General features: G+C 37.7%; 1 protein-coding gene across 4 annotated transcripts in view; it reads left to right on the top strand.

The window, feature by feature from the left end:
• The window catches only part of ADCK1 (aarF domain containing kinase 1), a 194331-nt gene that overhangs the window by 55919 nt on the left and 116751 nt on the right, over window positions 1-21661 (top strand). The window lies entirely within an intron of this gene.

The following is a 21661-nucleotide window of genomic DNA, read 5'->3' as shown; positions in this document are numbered from 1 at the left end:
TCCTAAGTAAATCACTTAACTCCAATTGCCTCAGCAAAAAGAAAAAAAAAAAAAAGAAGAAGGTTTAGGTTTGAATCCTGGCTTTGCCAGTTAACATTACCACTACCCCTACCTACTGCTAGCTAGTATTTCTATAACACTTATTGTGTACTAGAAAACTAAGTATACAAGTATATACAATGTACTTGTAAATTATGTACAAGTGTATACCCTTATTGTATACTCTGTGATAAATGCCTTAAAAAATATCTCAAATGATTCTCACAGAAACATGGACTTAGGTGCTATTACTAGACCCATTTCACTGATGAGGAAACTGAGGCAAATAGAGATTAAGAGATTCGCCTAATTTCACACAATTAGTAGTAGTATAATAAATGCTAACATTTATATTGTGCATACTATGTTTCAGGCACTGGGTTAAGTTCTTTACAACTATTAGCTTAATTGATCTTCATAACATCTCTGGGAAGTAGTTGCTTTTATTCTTATTTTATTGTTAAAGCAACTGAGGCAAACTGAAGTGTTTTTTAAAATAATTTATCCAAGGTCACATAGTTCATAGTAATAATCATAATGATAATAGTTAAAACCAACATTTATATAGAACTTCTGTTCCAGGCACTATGCTAAATGCTTTACCAATGTTATTTCAATTGATCCTCATAATAACCTTGAGAGGTAAAGTACTACTATTATCTCCATTCAGATGAGGAAACTGAGGCAAACATTGTTTTGTTTTGTGTTTTTGAAGTGACTCGCCTATCACTAGATAATAATAATAAATAATAAATTACATTTATATAATTCTTACTAAGTGCTTACTAAGGTGCTAAATGCTTTCCAGTTATTTGCTCACTCAGTTCTCACAACAACCTGGGAATTAGATGCTATTGTTTTATAGAGAGGAACCTGAGGCAGACTTGTTAAATGCTTTGCCCAGAGTCACATAGTAAATGTCTAAGACTGAATTTGAATTCAGATCTTCCTGACTCCAGACCTGGGGCTTTATCCATCGTGCCTATCCTATCCCTTACCAGCCCTGGGACTTTGGTTAGCCACCTAGCCTTTCTGAGCATCAGTTTCCTTCTCTGTAACATCATGGGGTGGGGATGGATCAATTTCTAACTCTAAATCCGTGATCCAGGTTTGAGCTGCAGCAGCTTCTCATTACCCCCGGGAGGGGAATGTGCTCAAGCTGATCTCTAAGCAGTAATGCTGGGGACTATTGCTCTCTCTCCGTCTCATTTTCTCTCTCCCCCACCCTGCCAATATCACCTACTTGGTGGTTTATGGCTGCCATTTACATCCCCCCTCTCCCCTTCTGCTAGTGTTACACCCTTGGTGGTTTAGCTCAACATCTGCTTTTAGGTCTCCAGCAGTGTTTTGCAGCATTGGGGACAGAAAACAAAAGAGAATTCTCTGCCTTAGGGGAACCCAGAGAGGAGGTGATGTTGACAAGAAGTTGCAACTGTAATTGTAGGAGTCATCTGAAGGACAGCTCAGTCCCATCTTCTGCAGCAGTTGACAGCCTCCAGAGACTCAGGGAGGAATTATACAGACTGGCATCAGATAAGGGAATGGAGGATGGGGAGACTTAGAGTAATTGACATTGGGTAAGAGGGATATTTAAGACTTGGGGTCCAAGATAGTCTTGGGGAACATCTATAGATGGGGGCTGCAGTCTGACAAATGGGGGATAGGTTGGCACTGAGGAAATAAGGCTGAAAACCATGGAATTGTCCTCCCAAGTCAGTGCTTATCCATTTCCCAGTGTATCCGATAAAGGAAAGAGCTGAAGGGTAAAACATAATTATCTTACCTGTCAAGCCAGCATTTCTGGGTTCCGGGTGCCAGGAGAATAGATACAATAGGCGGTGACTTAGAGAAACACTTCCAAGGTTGGCACCAGTATGTATGGCAATGTCTCTATGATTCAGCAAAGCAGGATAGTATCCCCTTCCGGGGATGTGGTAGCCCTACTGTGTCAGGTACCACCTAGAATGTTAAACTTAATTCCATTTGTTTTATTGTGAGAGGATGGTTGATGAACTAGAACTTATGTAGTGACTCCAATTAAACTGTCCTAAGACTAATGTTTCAAGGGGCTGAAAGTGTTTATTCTTTTTTTTTTAATTTAATTTTTTTATGAATCATGTTAGGAGAAAAAAATCAGAATAAAAATGAAAAACCAACAGAGAGAAAAAAACAGAAAAAAAAATAACATAGCATGTGTTGATTAACATTCAATTTCCACAGTTCTATTTCTGGATGCAGATGGCGTTTTCTATCCAAAGTTTATTGGGATTGCCTTGGAGCAAGTATTTTTAAGAAGAGAGATGAATTCCTGGAGACTTGCTTTCTGATTTTGTAGAGCGATTGTAGTGAACAGAGATTTGACTTATTCCATGTGTTTCCAGAGGGTCAGCACTAGGACCTATGGGTATGTGTAATGGCCCAGCATAAGGAAGAACTTTGTGACAATCAGAGCTTGGCTAGGTAGTGCATTCCCTGTTAATGGAAATACATTTGAACAGAGGTTGGATGACTCTTAGTTATACAGTAGAGGAGATTGCTGTTTTAGACCCAGGTTTGTCTACATTTCTTTAAAATTCTTTTTATCTCAGTGGTTCTTTGATTCTGTGAGCTCTAAGGAATTACTGGCAGAAAGACTTATGAATCAAAGAAAGGGTCCAGGTTCTGACATCCATTTGTTGTTAGGCAGGGTTCATGGTGGGAAAACCATCTCAGATTGTCCTCTCCCAGCAGCCTCAGCATCTGTACCTTTGAAATGGGTGAGAGGCAGATCGGGGAAAAGGAAAATGGATTGACTAAGAGTTTAAGACTTGGATTCACTGTCCAAGATTTTAAGTCACACAACAATTGTTGATCTGCATTGGGTTAGGTTGTTTTCTGGCACAGAGTTCCCTATACCATTAAAATCAATGAGTCAAGTTAAAAGTAATGCTTAATTCTATAACATGAATTATTTAGTTGAAGCAAGGAGGAAAACCAAAAGCAAATTTTCTGGAAGCTGGCCTTAGAGGCTTCTTATCTCTTCAATGAAGAAGTTAATTTGGGGAGTTGTCTTATTACAGAAGATGTATATTTGAACATGCACCATTACCATCAGTGGGCCTCTGATAGGGACAAGGAAAATATATCGGTCCAAGGTTCTTCTGTTAGTTTGATTTCTCTAGTTGGCCTAATGCCACTGGGGATTGTTAGATGTATATGTGAAATAGTTAAGTTAGTGAGCACAGGCCCAACTGCAGGTTGATATTATGGGGTTAGAATATATTTATGCCTCTTGCTTTGTTGATTCTGGAAATATTTTCACTTTATTTTCTTCCTAATTGGCGACCCTGAAAAGCTCCCTGCTGGAGTTAATTTGGATGACTATTATGTTAATGACCTTTGGGGGTATCATCATCATCATCAACAACAACAAATATTTATTAAGCACCCACCGAGTGCATAGCACTGTTTAGTCCTTAAGGTAATGAATGAATCAATCAACAAATATCCTATTTGTTGAGCTCTTGCTCTGGGCAATACGCTGCAAGGTTCTGAGTAAAGGAAGTATGTGAGAGAGAGTGTGTGTGTTTGTGTGTGTGTGTGTGTGTGTGTGTGCATGCACATGTATACATATGCAAATGAAAAGAGCCTTTAGCTTCCTTGGTTAAATAATCACAGAACTGGAGGGACTAAAAGAACCACTATGTCTGTGAAGTCTTTTGTATGTATATTTGAAGTCTTAAAAATTTTTTGCTTTTAATGGAATATTTAATTGTATTTATGTACATTATTGCCTTCCAGAGTATCTAAACTTCCTTTTTAATTTGTTTTCTCATACCTAGCACAGTTCTTGGTATATAACAGGTGCTTAATAAATATTTACTGATTAATTAAAAATTATTTTGCTTTTTTATTTTGAACTTAACTACCAAGCAAAAAGACATATACATATGTATGACAAAATACAAAAAGAGGATTATATATGGTTCTGCAAATAACTATCATATACTGCTTGCTTAAAAAAAGTATATAATTCCAGAAGTTATTTTCCAAAATGTCCTCCTTTGTCCTTTCTTCTAAACTTCTTTCTATTCCTTTCTGTGTATTAAAAACAAACAAACAAAAAAACAACAACTCTTTCAGTGGCCTCTTTTTATTGGCATCACAATCAACAACTTTCCCTCTTCCTAAAAATCCTCTCTTGTCCCCCAATAAAAATTGAGTGAAAGGGAAAAAAAAACCTTTTAGAACAAATCACCAAAGTTAAACAAAATAAATGTACATAGTAACTGTGACTAAAAACATGCCTCTTTTTGCACCTTGTGTCTTTTTGTCAAGTAATTGCAGACACTGTTATCACTGTATTAATCAGAATTCTTTAGTCTTTTAGAATTGTTTCTCTGCAGTGTTGTTATCCTTAAATAAATTGTTCTCCTGATTCTGCTGCCTTCCAAGGTTTCCTCTTGTTTATAGTAGAAGCTGGCAGGTCTTGTATAATCCTGACTGGTTTCTTGGTTCTTAAACTGCTTCCTTTCAGTATTTTTTTCTTTGATGTGGGTGTTCTAGATTTTGGTTTGCAACTTTTCCTTTTCCTTTTTTTAAAAAATTTTGCCCAAGAGGTGATTAGTACATTCTTTCTAATCTTCACTATGCCCTCAGCTCCTAAGAAATATGGGCAATTTTCATTTATGATTTCTTGAAAAACAGTACCCAGGCTTTTAAAAATTTAGTAAATCATGGTTTTCAGGAAATCTACTGATTCTTAATTATCTCTTCTTGGCTTATTCTCCAGGTCAGTTATTTTTGATATGAGATATTTTGCATGTTCTTTAACCTTTTTTCCATCTTTTGATTCTGTTCTAGTATGTCTTGCTATCTCATGACACTGTAGGTCTCTGTTTAATCTATTCTAGTTTTCAGGGAATCCATTACTTGAACAAGGTTTTACCTCCTTCTTTTCTAAGTTATTTATTCTCTTTCTAAATTTTTCCTCTAGAAATTTTATTTATAGCTCTTGCTAATTTATTTCTTCTAGATATTTATGTATTCCTTATGGAAAAGCTATCTTTTTCTTTTGAGTCACTATTTGTGCTGGTCATAGCTGTACACTTCTTTTTTGGGAATTCTTGGTCTACAATAATTTTTTTTTTTAGTTGATGTTTTCTTTAATCTACTTACTTCTCCAGATTTAGTTCTTAGTTTAGGGCTGTATGTTAGGGCCACGCTTCACTTCCAGTCTTGCTGGATGATTGACCCCAGTTGGTCTCACTTTGGGTCGCCTGCCTTCTTGAATTGTCCTTCTTCTCCCTTTATTAGGCACATAATGGATCTTTGAGGTTCAGACCCCTGGGTCTCCAGGGCACTTTATAAAAGTGTTCCTAATGTCCAGGGACTTTGAAGTACCTGGGCTGTCTTGATTTGAACTCTCCTCTGCAGCTTTGGTTACTGCCAAGGTCCCTACTCTGGGTCTTTCTGTCCCAGACTTTTTAATCTCTTTGGGGCTTTTATAAGGGCCTCTCTTCTTATATCTTCTGAATACAGAGTCTTACAGGCTCTACATGTCCCTCCTCTGGTCTGTTTTTTCTGAGAAGCTGGGCTTTTTTTTTTTTTTTTTAATGTTTTTTGTTGTTGTTGTTGTTGTTATTGTTCTTTGTTTTTGCACTGGTGTTAGCTTTGCTGGTAGCTCCTTTTCCTATTGCCTACAGGTTTTGACTGACTTTTTAAAGCATTTTTGGGGTGGAGAAAACCACTTACTAAAATTTCTTGTTGACTTTCTTGATCACTATTTGGTCTGACGTGAACTCCATGTTGTTGCTGTAATAGGTTTGTGGGATTTGTATGGTAGCTGTCTATCAACCAGTCATCTTGGCTAAAGGCTGTAATTTTCTTAATTCACCCCTGGGATGTTCTATCATGACCACCTTCTGCATCTATCCAGCTCTAATCTGCAGTCTTAGATTTGTTTGGTCTGTGGAGGACTGTGGAGGAATGGCACGACCATCCCAAGTAGTTAGTGCTGATTGGGGGCTCATTGATAGCTACACTTAGAGGAGGGGGGAAGCTGTGTTAGGTTTCAAGCCTGTATCCTGTGGTCGTAGGGTTGGGGATTGACAAAGAGGTGATGCAGGTTATTCACATTGTTTGTCCTCTGCCAGTTTTCTGGGCAGGAGGTGCGAAGGTATCTTATTTTGCAGATAAGGAAAACAAGGCCCAAAGACGTAACGTGATTTTGCTAAGGTTACTTAGCTAGTAAGTTATAGAACAAAGACTAGACCCTGGATCTCTTAATCTAGAGCTCTCTAGGTTTTTTCAGTAATGGTCTGTGTGATTACAAATCTACATGAGTATGGACCATATGAATTTTTTACGTGTACAGTTAATTATTAATTGATCCAACCTTGCTAACATGACACCTAACAGTAATTAGTTTACTCAGTAGTAGTAGCATTTACCAGATGGGTAAGCCCTACTGGCTCCCTGATTCATCTATGCTGGTTAATTAGGGAAAACCAACTAAAAATTTTAGATGGAATTTATCCCTTCTTAAAGTTCAAAGAGGCTGAATTCAGCCTGTGGGTTAGACACTGAAGCAAGAGCAATTCAAATTTCGGCAGCATGTTGTCGTTTACAGAGCAGTGTCCTCCCAACAGTTCTGCGAGGTGGGGTATGCTGCTATCATTGTAACTCCATTTTGCAGATGAGGAAGCTTAGGCTCAGGGAATTGGAATGATCTGCCTAAGATTGCCCAGCTAGTATCCAAGTCAGAATTTGAACCCGGGTCTTCAGACTCTTGGACTCGTCCTGTTTCCGTTATACTAGCAGTTTCTCTTTATAGCATCTTGTAGGTGCTCGGTGTTGTTTGAAGTGCTTCTGGGGACACAGCTTTGTTTTCTCAAGAAAGTATTTATATCCATGGGGCTGAAGGATGCTGGCTCTGTGCCTAAGGAAGGGCATCTAGCCAGTTTTCAGAGAAAGAAGTCCAAGCTACCAATAGCCATACGAGGCAGCTAGGTGACGTAAAGGAGAGAGTGCCGAGCCTTAAATCAGAAAGATCTGAGTTCAAATCCAGCCTCCAATGCTAGCCATGTGATTCTGGGCAAGCCACTAACCTCTGCCTGCCTCAGATTCTTCAAAGGTAAAATGGGGATAATAATAGCACCTGGGAGGTCAGGGTTGTTTTGAGAATCAAGTGAGATGTTTCTAAAGTAACTTAGTACATCACCTGGCATGTAGTATGCTTTTCTTCCTTCCATTTGAAAAAAATGCTCCAGATGACAAATATAGTGGTTATTTGTCTCATTTGGCATGTATCTTGAAAGGAGGCAGAATAAATACATCTCTAGTCTCCTCTTCACCTTAGTTTGTGACCATGGATCTCTTTTATATGAGATTGATATCAATGAATATGAACAGACATTATTTAGTAGGATTTACTTGTAATTATTTTAAATTATTATTTAATAATAATTATAAGAGTTTAAAGTTTGCAAAATGCTTTATGTATATTATCTTATTTCAACCTCATAACAACTTGGTAAGATAGGTATTTTCCCCCTCTGAGGCAATTGGGGTTAAGTGACTTGACCAGGGTCACACAGCCAGGAAGTGTTAAGTGTCTGAGGCCAGATTTGAACTTGGGTCGGTCCTCTTGACTTCAGGGATGGTGCTCTATCTTCTGCGCCACCTAGCTGCCCCAAGATAGGTATTTTTATTTCCATTTTGCAGAAGGAAAAACTAAGATTCAGGGGAAGTTTAATGGCATGGCATAAAAAATAGCATTTATTAAAGACTAACTGTGGACTAAGCTTTGTTTTAACAGTATAGATACAGATAGAAAAATAATGGAGGCATCGCATGCACATGGGATGGGGGTGGAGATAAAAATGTAGTAACTGGGTAGTGGGGATTCGGATGGAGAGGAGAGTTCCTCATATGTTCCTCCTGGTGGGCCCTGGTATCAACACCCATGGGCTGTGCTTGGCCTTGCCACATAACTGGGAAATATCAAAAGTGAGATTTGAACATAGGCTTTTCTGATTCTAAATTCTATCCTTCTATCATGTCATGTAGCAAACTAGAATAATTAAAAGACAATTTTGTCATCTTCCATTTGGGGATCATTTTTATTTAATATTTTATTTCTCCCCAGTTACATGTAAAACAATTTTTAACGTTTATTTTTAAAACTTTGAGTTTCAGGTTCTTTCCTTTCATCTCTGCATGTCCTACCTCCATGTGAATTTATCTAAAATATTTCCATAAAAGTCACGTTGCAAAAAAACCCAGATCTCTCTCCCCCCCCCAAAAAAAAACTCTCAAGAAAAAAGTTTTTAAAAACGTGCTTCAGTCTGCATTCAGACACAATCAGTTCTTTCTTTGGAAATGAATAACATTTTTCATCGTAAGTCCTTCAGAGTAGTCTTGGATCATTGTATTGCTGAGAATAGCAAAGTCATTCGCAGCTGATCAAACCACAATACTGCTATTACTTTGTACTATTTCACTTTGGATGAGCTCATGAAAGTCTTTCCAGGTTTTTCTGAGAACATCCTGCTCATCATTTCTTATTGCACAATAGGAGTCTATCATAATCACTTACCACAATTTATTTAGCCATTTCCCAATTGATGGGCATCTTCTCAATTTTCATTTCTTTGCCTTGGGAAAAGAGCATATATAAATATTTATTGGTATTGTTATGTCAAAGGTATGCATGATTTTGTAGCCCTTTCAGCATAGTTACAAATTGCTCTACAGAATGAGTAAATCAGTTCATAATTCCACCAACAATGCATTAATGTCTCATTTTTCCCACATTCCCTCCAACATTTGTCATTTTCTTTTTCTGGCCCATTAGCCAATTTAATAAGTATGAGGTAGTACCACAGAATTGTTTTAATTTTCCTTTCTTCAAGAAATAGTGAGTTAGAGAATTTTTTTTTTCATATGGCTATAAATAGCTTGGTTACTTCATCTGAAAGCTCTTCATAATTTTTGATCATTTTTACACATTTGACTCAATTCCCTATACATTTGAGAAATGAGCCCTTCATAAGAGAAACTTGCTTCAAAACTCTTTTTATAATTACTATTGCTAGCTATTATTTCCCCCACTGATTCTATTCTTTTTCTCCTTTTACCCTGTCCCTTCTCAAAGGTGCTTTGCTTCTGACCACCTCCTCCCCTAGTATGTTCTTTCTTCTATCACCTTTCTCCCCTTCTTGTATTTCCTTCCTCTCCTACTTTCCTGCAAGGCAAGATAAATTTCCTGAGTGTGTATGCTATTTCCATTTCTGGAGCCAGTTCTGATGAGAATTGTTACTCTGATGAGAGTAAGTTACACTCGTTCCCCCTCTGCTCCCCTTTTCCCCCTCCACTGTAAAAGCTTTTTCTTGCCTCTTTTATACGTGATAATTTAACCCATTCTATCTCTTCCTTTCCCTTTGTTCCAGTATATTCCTCTCTTACCCTTTAATTTTATTTTTTTTTAGATATTACCCCTTCATATTCAACTCACACCTGTGGTCTCTTTCTATATAACCTCCTTCTAACTGTCCTAATAATGAGAAAGTTCTTATGAGCTCCAGATATGTAAGAATTCTCCCATGTAAGAATCTAAACAGATTTACCATATTAAATCCCTTATGATTTTCCTTTCTGATTACCCCCTTATGCTGCTTCTGAGTTCTGCATTTGGAAGCCAAGTTTTCTATTCAGCCCTGATCTTTTCATCATGAATGCTTGAAAATCTTCTATTTCATTGAATATCTACTTTTTTCTCCTGAAGATTATACTTATGGGTAGATGATTCTTGGTTGTAATCCTAGCTCCTTTGCTCTCCTGAATATCATATTCCAAGCCTTTAATGTAAGAGCTGCTAAGTCTTATGTTACCTTGACTGTGACACCACCATACTTGAATTGTTTCTTCTGGCTATTGTGGTATTTTCTCCTTGACCTGGGAGTTCTGGAATTTGGCTGTAATATTCCTGGAAGTTTTCATCTTGGGATTTCTTTCAGGAGGTGACTTGTGAATTCTTACAACTTTTGTTTTACCTTCTGGTTCTATCAACATAGTTTTTCTTGACAATTTTTTGAATGGTGATATTTAGGTTCTTTTTTCAATCATGGCTTTCAGGTAGATCAATAATTTTTAAATTATCTCTCCTGGATCTGTTTTCTGGGTCAGTTGTTTTTTCAATGAGATATTTTACTATTTCCCCCTATTTTTTCTCCAATTGATGGGCATCTACTCAGTTTCCAGTTTCTGGCCACTACAAACAGGGCTGCCACAAACATTCTTGCACATACAGGTCTTTTTCCCTTCTTTAGTATCTCTTTGGGATACAGGGCCAGTAGAGACACTGCTTGATCATATGTCATTATGCAGCTATTTTCAGAGATCTTTTTAGGGACTTGTAAGTTTTCAGTTCTTCCAAGGGAGTACGTTTACGGCTCTCCTGGCCTGTGCTCTCACCTGTGAGTACCACAAACACTCTTTTCTGCTCTGGAACCGCGAGGAGGTCCCTGATCCACTCTGGCTGTAAGTTCTAGTATGCTAGAGCTGCTCCTCATCCTGTAACTGTGAACCAGATATTTCTGATGTCAACAAGACTGGTAGGGTGGGCTCCTAGTATCCCCCAAGTTTTGAGAGACTCGTTAACGTTTTATTCTAGCATCGGTGATCTGAATGTGGGAAGGAAGAGCCGGCTGCAGTTCCTCCCCTCTTTTCCTTCCCTGCTCTTGTGACGTTTGGGTCCCTTTACAGTCTACATCCAGATGGAACCAAGCTAGACAAACTCTTGGTTACCGTGTAGAATGCTCAGATTCCACCCTTTTAGAGCACGGGCCTGAGGAAGGCCTTCTGGGCTCTGCCCCTCTCCTGTGTCTTTGCTCAGGTTCTCCTTCTGGCTGTCCCTGCTGCCCATGCTGGTTTTCCCATGTCTGACCAGCTCCAGCTTGAAGGTGTCCATGCTCAGGAGCAGCAACCTTTGACTAAGGCATCCAATTGTAATGAAGGGAACCATATCCCTCGGGCTTTGGGCTCCCCAGGAGCTAACTGCTCCCAGTGCTTAGCTGTCCTCTATCACCATCTCAGTTAGCTAACTCCTGACATAGGACTGTTGCCTGGGAGCAGGGTGTCTGCATCTCTCTGTTGGAGTTCTTTGCTTTGGGGAGGAATTCCGGGGGCAGGGACGTGGATGTGGCCAGTGCAGCTGGGGACCAGACCACAGTCTCTTCCGTCTCCCTGGAGCCATGTGCTAGCCGGCTCAGCACAGTCCCAGGGCACCGGTCCCGTTTCCTTTGTCCTTGTCTAGCGCAGGAGAGAAGGTGCTGAGAAGGGTTAGCCCTTGGCGAGAGGGAGCCTTGAGGAGCAGGGCGGCATTTTGGTTCCGCCGGACCCTCTTCTCTAGTCCTCCTCCTTTCAGCTCTGCCCCTGCTCCCATCTCCAACTTCATTTCTCTCTTCAGTTTGATTTCACATTCACAACTTGCATGTTCAGGATCCGTTCCTGGAGCAGTGCAGCTGTTTTCCATTTCTCTGAGAGTGATCCGATGAGCAGCGCGAGGTATTCAGGGTTAGATGTAAGAAAGGACTTCCTGATGGTAAAGGTTGCCTAACATTGGAGTACCTGGAGGCAAGTGAGTTTACAGAATCTTCATTTCCAGGGTTTAGGCAAAAACAGGACAGCTGTCTGTCTGCCATGGGCTACCTGCGACCTTGAAGATGGGGGGATGAATGAAACACCTTCCAGTGGTCCTTGGAGCTGCTGGACTCCATGTTGTAGATTTTCTTGAGGTGACAGGAACTTTGGGTGGCATTTTTCCCCAGGAGAAATCAGCACTTTCTCTGTCTTCTCCCCTCCCCTCAGATCTTGGGTTTGGGCCTCTGCATTCCATGAAGTCATGGCTTTCAGTGGCTAAACAAGAGGGACAGGGAAGTCTCTCTGCTGAGAGGTCATGTCTGTGCCTCAGTATTTACATCTTTAAGATGGGTAGCACTGTATGGAAATACAGAATGCAATAACTTACAAAATATGCTATGGTTCTAATGGGATAGAAATGCTTGTTAACAATAAATAATAACATGATTGCATAATCTGGCTTTCTTTCTCTCTGTGGTTTCAGCCCAAGTAACTATTTTTTGACCAAATTAAAATCTAGTTAGCTCTCTCTTTGCTCCTAGAAAATCCCTCAAAACCTTTGACTGTTGCCATAAGACTCTTAATAGACTTTCCTTTGTAGAGCTGTGAGACACATGTCCAATTAACGTAAGAAAATTGCTTTAATATGTAAATAAATTGTTGACTGATCTAATGGGACATATGTGTGATTAATTAAAGAAGAAAGGATGCACAAGTCTTTTTCCCTGCTGGTCTACTTATCTTTCCCTTCCCTATCTCTTTTTTCCTCTTTTGCTTGAATGTACATAACAGGCACTCAATAAGTAATTAATGATTTGTTTATTATATAGCACATTTGTTTTTGCAAAATGTTGTAGCAAAAATATATTTGAACCAATTTATATTTTTTAAATGTGATTTAAAAAAAAATTGTCCAATTGCTTTTGACTAAATAAGGAGCCTACGTATGTGAATTACAGAAAATTCCAGGGATAAAAAAGAGGAATCTGAGTTAATAGGATGGTTCTGCAGTTCTGAGCTCCTCCATAAAGCTCTAAGTACACATTGGTAGCCTCTAATTTGAGTTATCAATTTTCTTTTTGGGGTATGTGTGTATCCCTTCCACTTTGCTACCCAATCAATGAGCATTCATTACCATTTAGTAATAATAATAATTACCATTTATATAGCATTTTAAGGTTTGCAGAGCACTATGTATACATTATCTCATTTGGTCCTCTTTACAACAATCCTGAGAGGTGGGTGCTATTTTTTTATCTCTTATTTCACAAATATGGAAACTGAAGCAGATAGGCTAAATGATTTACCTACAGTTATATAGTTTGTAAAGGTCTGAAACCATTTTTGAACTCAAGTCTTGCGGAATCTGGGTTTCAGTGTTCTCTACACTGCACTGCTAGCTACCTTGCTGCTGCGCTATTAAGTACCTACTACCTAGTGCCAGACATTCAGTGTGAGATTTAAGCCTGTTCCTCTCTTCCTAATCTGGTGTTAATAATGACCTCATTCTTCATTGTTGTTAAGTCATTTTCAGCCATGTCTGACTCTTTGTGATTTCATTTGGGAGTTTCTTATCAAAGATACTGGAGTGGTTTGCCCTCTCCTTTTCTAGCTCATTTTACAGTTTGGGAAACTAAGGCAAACAGGGTTAACTGACCTGCCCAGGATCACACAGCTGGTAAGTGTGGCCAAATTTGAACTCATGAAAATACACAAACCCTAATGATTAGGACCAAGTCTTGCCTGGTTGGTTTCTGAGCAGAATTATAACTTGCTTTTGTTTAGTGCTTTACAATTTACATATATTTATCTCACATAACTCAGCACTATCTAAGCAAGTTACTTAGCCTCAGTTTCTTCATCTGTAAAGTGGGAATAATAAATAATATTGGTAATTCTTCCCTCACTCAAAGGGTTGTTTTGAGGTTCAGACATGATACTATATATAAAGTGCTCTGAAAACCTTGAAGCGTTATATGAATGTTAATTGTTAATGATGATAATTATAACTAGTATTGAATGTTTATAGCAACTCTGAGAAGTAGGTAGGGAGGGCATCATTTCCATTTATAGATCAAGAAGGGAAACTGAGATTATTGGTCAAGAAAATTATAAGTGGTAGAACAATTTGCGTATAAAAAAACATAAGTACAAAAATGTGTATATACATATGTATGTGTATATTATATGCACATAAATTAAATTACACTCATAAAAAGCATAAGTCTAATGTTTTCTGACTCCTAATCCACACCTTTGTCCATTCTCCTAAAATGCTTTCTGCCATCTTGTCCCCCTTGAGTTCCAAGCTTCTCAGCAAAAAAGGGAATGTGGCCAACAGTGGTTACCCTTTCCTTCTTTCCTCTAGCCCCTACTTGAAGGATAGTTGCAAGCGGGGGGCAGGGAAAGCAACCATTGGCACCATGTCCTGTTGATGGCTGAACATTCATTTTCCTTTTGACACCAGAGGTAATTGCCATTCCTGAAATACTCTGCATCCAGCTGGCAGAGAAATTGTTGGGAACAAATTAATTATTCAGCCTCTCACTGTGGCTGATTGAGGGGCAGATGGAGGGAAGGTTTTTTAGGGCCTCCAGATTTCTGGGCAACTGGGTTAGGAAAAGGAAGCCCTTTAGACAAATAGTGTGTGTGTGTTTGTGTGTGTATCCATGAGCATTTTTATATACATGCAGCAGAAGGGAAAAATGGTCCTGTAGTCAGAAATCCTGGAGACAGGAATGCTGGGGTTCAGATCCTGTTCTGCTCCTTACTCAGTATTGTGTTAACTCATTAACTGCTTTGGGTCTCTGTTTTGTTATATATAAAATGGGGGGTGGGGCGGGGATTGAATTAGATAATCTTTATTGCCCCTTCCAGCCTTAAAGCTATAAGCCCAAATAGACTAAGAGAGTTGGGGGTGGGGGGCACTAGAATGGGCTCCCCCACCCCTTCACACCTTTTTTGGAATATACGATTGATATAAGAAATGTTACTGTTGAAGATTCATTCATTCAGCACGAACATATTAAGTATTTGTCATCAAATCAAATGAGGGAATGTTCATAATTAGCCCCTAGCATAGAGCCTGGCATGTGGTAGACACTATATAAATGCTTCTTCCCTTCCCTACTCTTTATGAGGTAAACTTAGATACCCATCTCATCAGAAAGGGGTTGGACAGTCTTGGCTCAAGTGCCTTAAATTCTCAGATTAGCTTTATCTAAATTATTACTGTGTGTCACGTGGAAAAGCTCCAGCAAGCTCCAGCAACTCATGTATTCAAATCCCAGCCCTTACATTTACCTGTGACCTTGAGTAAGCCACATCTGAACTTGGACTTCAGATACCTTGATTTCTTCATCAGTAAAATGGGAAATAATAATACTCATATCTTATCTGTAAGATGGGAGTGATAATATATTTCTCCTACCTATCTCATGGAGTTGTTGTGAGGAAAGCTTTTTGCAAATAATAAAGCACTGTATAAGTACTGGTTATTATTATGATTTTGTATTATTTTAGTGTTTTATTTTTCCCTAGTTACATATAAAAACATTTTTAATATTCATTTTTAAAACTTTTGAGTTCCAGATTCTCTCCCTTCTTCCCTTCTCACCCCTTTCATTAAGAATGCAAACAATTTAATATAGGTTATATACATGTGTAGTTATACAAAACATTTCCAGAATAATCTGTTGCTAGCTCTATTTCCCCATTTATTGCATTCTCTATCTCCTTTCATCCTGTTACACCTCAACAGTGTTTTGCTTCTGATTACCCCTTCCCCCAGTGTGCCCTCTCTTCTATCCCCTGCCCTTTTATACTCTTCCTCTCTTACTATTCTATAGGATAAGATAGACTTCTATACCCAATTGAGTATGTATTTGTTATTTTGTCTTTGAGCAAATTTTAGTGAGAGTAAGGTTCACTTATTCCCCTTCTCCTCCTCTTCCCCTCCACTGTAAAAACTTTTTCTTGACTCTTTTATGTGTGATAATTTAACCCATTCTGCCTCTCTTTCCCTTTCTCCTAGTACATTCCTTTTTCATTCATTAATATTATTTTTTTTTTTTTAGATATCATCTCTTCACATTCAACTAATGTGTACTTTTTCTCTATAAACTCCTTTTAATTTCCCTACTAATGAGAAAGTTCTTATAAGTTACAAGTATCATCTTCCCATGAAAGAATGTAACAATTTAACTTTGTTCCTTATGATTTTCTTTTCGTGATTACCTTCTTATGCTTCTCCTGAGCCCTGTATTTGAAGGTCATATTTTCTATTCAGCTGTGGTCTTTTCATTAAGAATGCTTGAAAGTCCTCTATTTTGTTAAATGTTCAACTTTTCCCCTGAAGGATTATATACAGTTTTGTTGGGTAGGGGATTTTTGATTGTTAATTCTAGCTTTTTTGCCCTCTAAATATTATATTCTGAGCCCTTTGATCCTTTAAGGTAAAAGCTACTAAATTTTGTGATATCATGACTGTGGCTCCATAATAATTGAATTGTTTCTTTCTGCCTGCTTACACTATTTTCTCCTCAACCTGGGAGATCTGGAATTTGACCATAATATTCCTGAAAGTTTTCATTTTGGGATCTTTTAGGAGGTGATTGGTGGATTCTTTCAATTTCTATTTTACCCTCTGGTTCTAGAATATCAGGGCAGTTTACTTGACAGTTTCTTGAAAGGTGATGTCTAAGCTCTTTTTTGATTATCGCTTCTGGGTATTAATAATTTTAAAATTATCTCTCTTGGATTTATTTTCCAGATAAATTGTTTTTTTGCATTGAGATATTTCACAGTGTCTTTTTTTTCTCTATCTTTTGTTTTTGTTTTATTATTTCATGATTTCTCATGATGTCATTAGCTTCAATTTGCTCAATTCTAATTTTTAAGGAATTTTTTAGAGTGAGCTTTTGTATCTCCTTTTCCATTTGGCCAGTTCTTCTTTTTAAGGAGTTTTTTTCTTCAGTGAATTTTGTGCCTCTCTTTCTATTTGACCAATTCTGCACTTTTAAGGCATTCTTCTAAAACTAGAGACTATTATGAAATGTAAAAGGGATAATTTTGATTATATTAAATTAAAAAGGTTTTGTTTTCTTATTACCTACTCTTAATTCTTTCAATTTCTTTTTCTTTTTTTATTGTTAAAGCTAACATTTCTAGTACAATATTGAATAGTAGTGATAATAATAGGCAACCTTGTTTCACTCCTGATCTTATTGAAAATGCTTCTAGTTTATCCCCATTACATATTACGCTTGTTGATGGTTTTAATTAGATGCTAGTTATCATTTTAAGGAAAATTCCATTTATTCCCATATTCTTTAATTTTTTAAAATAAGAATGGGTATTGTATTTTGTCAAATGCTTTATCTGCATTTATTAGGATAATCATGATTTCTGTTAATTTGCTTATCAATATAGTCAATTAAAAAAAAGAAAATTAAAAAAAAAGAAAAGAAACTTAAGGATGAGGATTAGCTAGGTGGCAAAGTAGATAGAACATTGGCCCTAACTGGAGTTAGGAAGATCCAAATTCAAATCTGGCCTCATACACTTACTAGTTATGTCACTCTGGGCAAGTCATTTAATCAATTTTTCCAAAAAGGGAAAAAAAGAAAAAAAAAATGGACAACCACAACTTATTAGTTGTTCCTCCTCTGATACATATAGGCTGGGTAGCTGCAGGAAAATTCCTTAACCTAAAATACTATAAGTTTACATCATGAGAATAAAAGGAATTCCTTAATCTAATGAAGTCAAAGATCTGGACAAAATAAGTAAATAAATCTTGTCCTGGATAGATGCCAGATGCTGCTATAGTATCAGAATTTCCTAAGGGATTAAGACACACATATATGCTACAAGTTACCCATTTAGCTACAGCTGTACCTTTTCCAAAATACCTAAGGTGTCTGATAGAAATAGTGACTGGACCCTTTCCTCCTGTTCCAGCCCTCCCCCTGCCATACACTTCACTGTTCAGTGGTTCCCAGACTGTTTATTTAGCTGTGCCTTCCACATGATACTCTCCCTCTGATCACCTTGTTTTTGCACTTGCTGACCGTTCCCCCGGGCCAGGAATGCTTTCTCTCTCTTCCTCACCTCTCCCTTTTGAACTTCCTGGCATTTTTCCGACCTCAGCTTAAATGTTACCTACAGCAAGAAGACTTCCCAATCCTATCACCCACTTTCCTTTTATTCTGTGTTCAGATGCTCCCTGCCTCCCAATGTAGCTTATTCTACTCTGGGGCAGCTCTAATTATCAGCAAGATTTTCCTTACTTTCAAGCCTTAATCTGCTTCTCTGCAATTTGTAGTCCTAGTTCTTTGGGATGGAGGAGCAGGTAAAGCAGATCAAATTGAATCCCTCTTTCACATGATTGCCTTTCAAATATTCAGAGGCAATATCATGTCCCTTTTAATCTCTTTAGGGGAATCCCCAGTTCTTTCAACTGTTCATTGTATTTCACAATACAATAGATCAACATCTTGGTTGACTCTACTGAATGGGTTCAGATTTATTACTCTCTTCCTAAAAGGTGCATCCCAGAAAGAAACACTGTACTCTGGATGTGATCTGGTGGAATTTGATAAGCATGTCATCTATGCCTTCATTCATGAGCCCTGAACAAAATAGGGCCAAGTACAGATCCCTGAAGTATTCTGTTTGTGACCTCCCTCAGGTTAACATCTTAGTCAAAACTCTTTTAGTCAAGCCATTTCCAAAACTACTTAACTGTCTTGTCATACATATGGGAGATACAACAGATTCCCTCCCCAAATTTAGATATTCTATACCTATGGAATTCTTTTGACTTACAGATTTGGTAACCATTAAAAAAAAAGAAATTAAATTAGTGTGAAATAACATTTTACTAATAGATTTATGACAGATATTAGTGATTAATATTTCCTCTCATATTCATAAACCTACTTTTTTATTAATACATTTTAGAATTTTTCTGGGAATTATGCAATGAAGTGCAATGAAGAACCTATACTCTTTTCTCTTTTTAAAACTTGGATCACATTTTTCATTTCCTAATATTTTGGCATTCTTTTCATTTTTCATGATTTTCCAAAGGACACTGATAGCTTTAATAATAGTTACTATCACCAGGATTAATATTGTATAAATTAATCATTCAACAAACACTTATTGAGCACATACTATATGATAAGTACTAGGCTAATCACTAAACCAGTAGAATATAAATTCCTTAAGGGAAGGGACTGGTTTTAGTTTTGTATTTCTATCTCTAGCTTAGCAGTATGCTTTGCAGTAGACTTTTTAATTAGTATTTATTGTGATAATCATTCCTGGCAAAGTCTAGATAAATTAGGCAAAACCTAGATAAACTTGGAAGTATTCAAAGTTTGCATTTACTGTCTTTTTAATTCATTTTTTCATGCAATTTGGTGAATTCACAGGCAGCTTTTGAGTCAGAAAGGCTTGTATTCAAATGTTACTTCTGACACATTTGCATGATTGTGGGCAAATCACTCATTTCTCAGTGCTAAAGGAGACTGAGAATCTTAGCCGTATAGTTGTTCCTAATCTGCATTTGTAGAAGGAATTTCCTCACTGGATCATTTCTACATCAGTGAAATCATAGTGAAATCTCATCCACACTCACTCGTACCCCCAGCCCCACTCTATCACTATACAAAGAAAAAGTAGGGTACTGTATTAGGTAATCTTTAAGGTTTCTTACAAATTGAGATTCCATAATTCTTGGGTAATTAGGTATTTTTCTGACCAGATACCTTCTGGACATGGAACCTTTTCCCTTAGGTTGACCACTCTTTCACATGCTCTTTCCCAAGCAAGTGAAGACTTCCTGGGGGACAGGTGGATGAGACTAATTTGTTGCCAATAGCAAGGAAGGCATCCAAGCAGGTTTTGTGGTCAGACATCAGAGATGCCAGTGTTGACCACTGCTTCCTGGGCCAGGCTTGACTTTTGTATTGCCACTGAACTTTCGTGACATCTGGAAGATGATTTTGTATAATTCTGCCCCACTTAAACCCAGTTCACATGCAACTCAAGACGCAGCCCATGAGTCATGATTTTATTCCAACATGGCGATGCCATTGATTTTCTTAGAGTGGTCTCAGTCTGCTAGGATTATTGCCTGTACCTGTCAGTAGATCCTGAAATCTCAAAGTCAACAGATACCCAACCAAGTTTTACTCCAGCCATTCCCCTCTCATATTTCCTTGTGGCTCCAGGAATTTCCCCTCTGAAGCCTGCAATCCTTGGTGTGAGCCCTCTTTATCCTGCTAGTCCCAGACCCCTGACCCTGTTTCACTGTGGTCATCTCCTTTCCATATTACCAAGAGCTTACCAACCCCTCCCTGTTGACTTACTATAAAAACCAAAAAAACCCAAACAAAGCACCCTTCCCTATCTCCCTTTTTGAATAACTAGTCCATAGTGTTTTAAAATGCCTTTTCATTTATTTTTGTATTTATATGGACATTATGTTAGCTTTAGCATAATTCCAGATTGTTTTCTAGAATAGTTGGGATGAATTTACAATTGCACAAACAGTATGTCAGTGGGTCTGTCTTACAGTTCTTCCGACATAGAGTATTTCTATCTTTTGTCATTTTTTCCTGTTATTAGTGCCTTGGAACACATATAGTTGTTAATAGTTGGCAACTTTTTGGAGAACTGTTTGTTCTTGTGACAACTTATTCATTAGGGAATTTTTTTTTTTTTTTTTTTTGTCTTTTAATTCCTTGTACCTAGCACAATTCTTTATGTGTAGTAAGTACTGAATCAATGTTTGTTGAATTGCTGAAAATAAAAGCTAATATCTAATATTTATATGGTACTCTAAGATTTCCAAAATGCTTTACATTTGTTATTTCATTGATCCTCACAACTAGTGCTTAGTACAGTGCCTGGTACATAGTAGGGACTTATTGAACATTTATTGATTGAGTGATAACCCCTCTTGAGGTAGATGCAACTATTATGCCCATTCCACAGATAAGGAAACTGAAAGCATGGCTGGTAGGTGTCTGAGAAAAGATTTAAACTCAGGTCTTCCTGATTCCAGTTTTAACCTTCTATAGTTATTGTTTTCTTTTTTAGTTTATTCTAGAGTTTTCTGCTAATCAAAGTCAATTTGACTGGCCTACAATTTTTATTATATTTTTTATATTGTATTTTTATTGAACTAATTTTTCAGTTGTGTTAGACTCTTCTTTGACCCCCTTTTGGGTTTTCTTGATAGAAATATGGGAGTAGTTTGCCATTTTCTTTTCCATCTCATTTTACACATGAGGAAACTGAGGCAAACAGGGTTAAATGACTTATCCAAGGTCACACATTCAGTAAGTATCTGAGGCTGGATTTGAACTCGGATCTTCTTGACTCCAGGCCTAGCACTCTGTCCACTGCACCAAGCTACTCTGGCCAATAGTTTTTAGATTTTATTATCTTCCCTTTATAAAAACCAAGACATTTGCCCTTCTCCAGTCCTGTTGTACTTTTCCAGCTCTCCACAGCCTTTCAGAGATTAATCTGATAGTGCTTCTGGTACACTCTTAAGCAGCTCATCTGGACCAGGTGACTCGCATTCATTAAGGGAACCTAGATGCTCTCTTTCTATTTTCTTTCTTCTCTTGGTTACCAACTCCCTATTAGCTATTTTTGTTCTGTCCTCCCCAGGCTTAAGGTCATTGTTTGGACCTGGCAGGGGAAGCAAAATAAACAATTTTATTCTTCTCTGTCAACTGTTATTATCAATTTCATTCACTAGTGGGGTAGGTCATTGCCCCTCTCTTTCCCCACAGAGCTGAAAACTAAACGAAACAGCCAACAATAGCAAATGAATAGCAATCCTTGCTTCCTTCGCTAACTTCAGCTCCTTTTGAGCTTTCATACTCTTGATACTGTTCTTCCAGCATTAATAGTCAGGCTTTTGTATTCATTCTCTGTTATCTGCTTTGGCTTCCATCTTCTCTTTCTGTCTTTGTGA

Source organism: Sarcophilus harrisii, chromosome 2 (genome assembly GCF_902635505.1).
Source record: "Sarcophilus harrisii chromosome 2, mSarHar1.11, whole genome shotgun sequence".
Taxonomy (NCBI): domain Eukaryota; kingdom Metazoa; phylum Chordata; class Mammalia; order Dasyuromorphia; family Dasyuridae; genus Sarcophilus; species Sarcophilus harrisii.
This window is presented reverse-complemented; position numbering and strand designations above follow the sequence as displayed.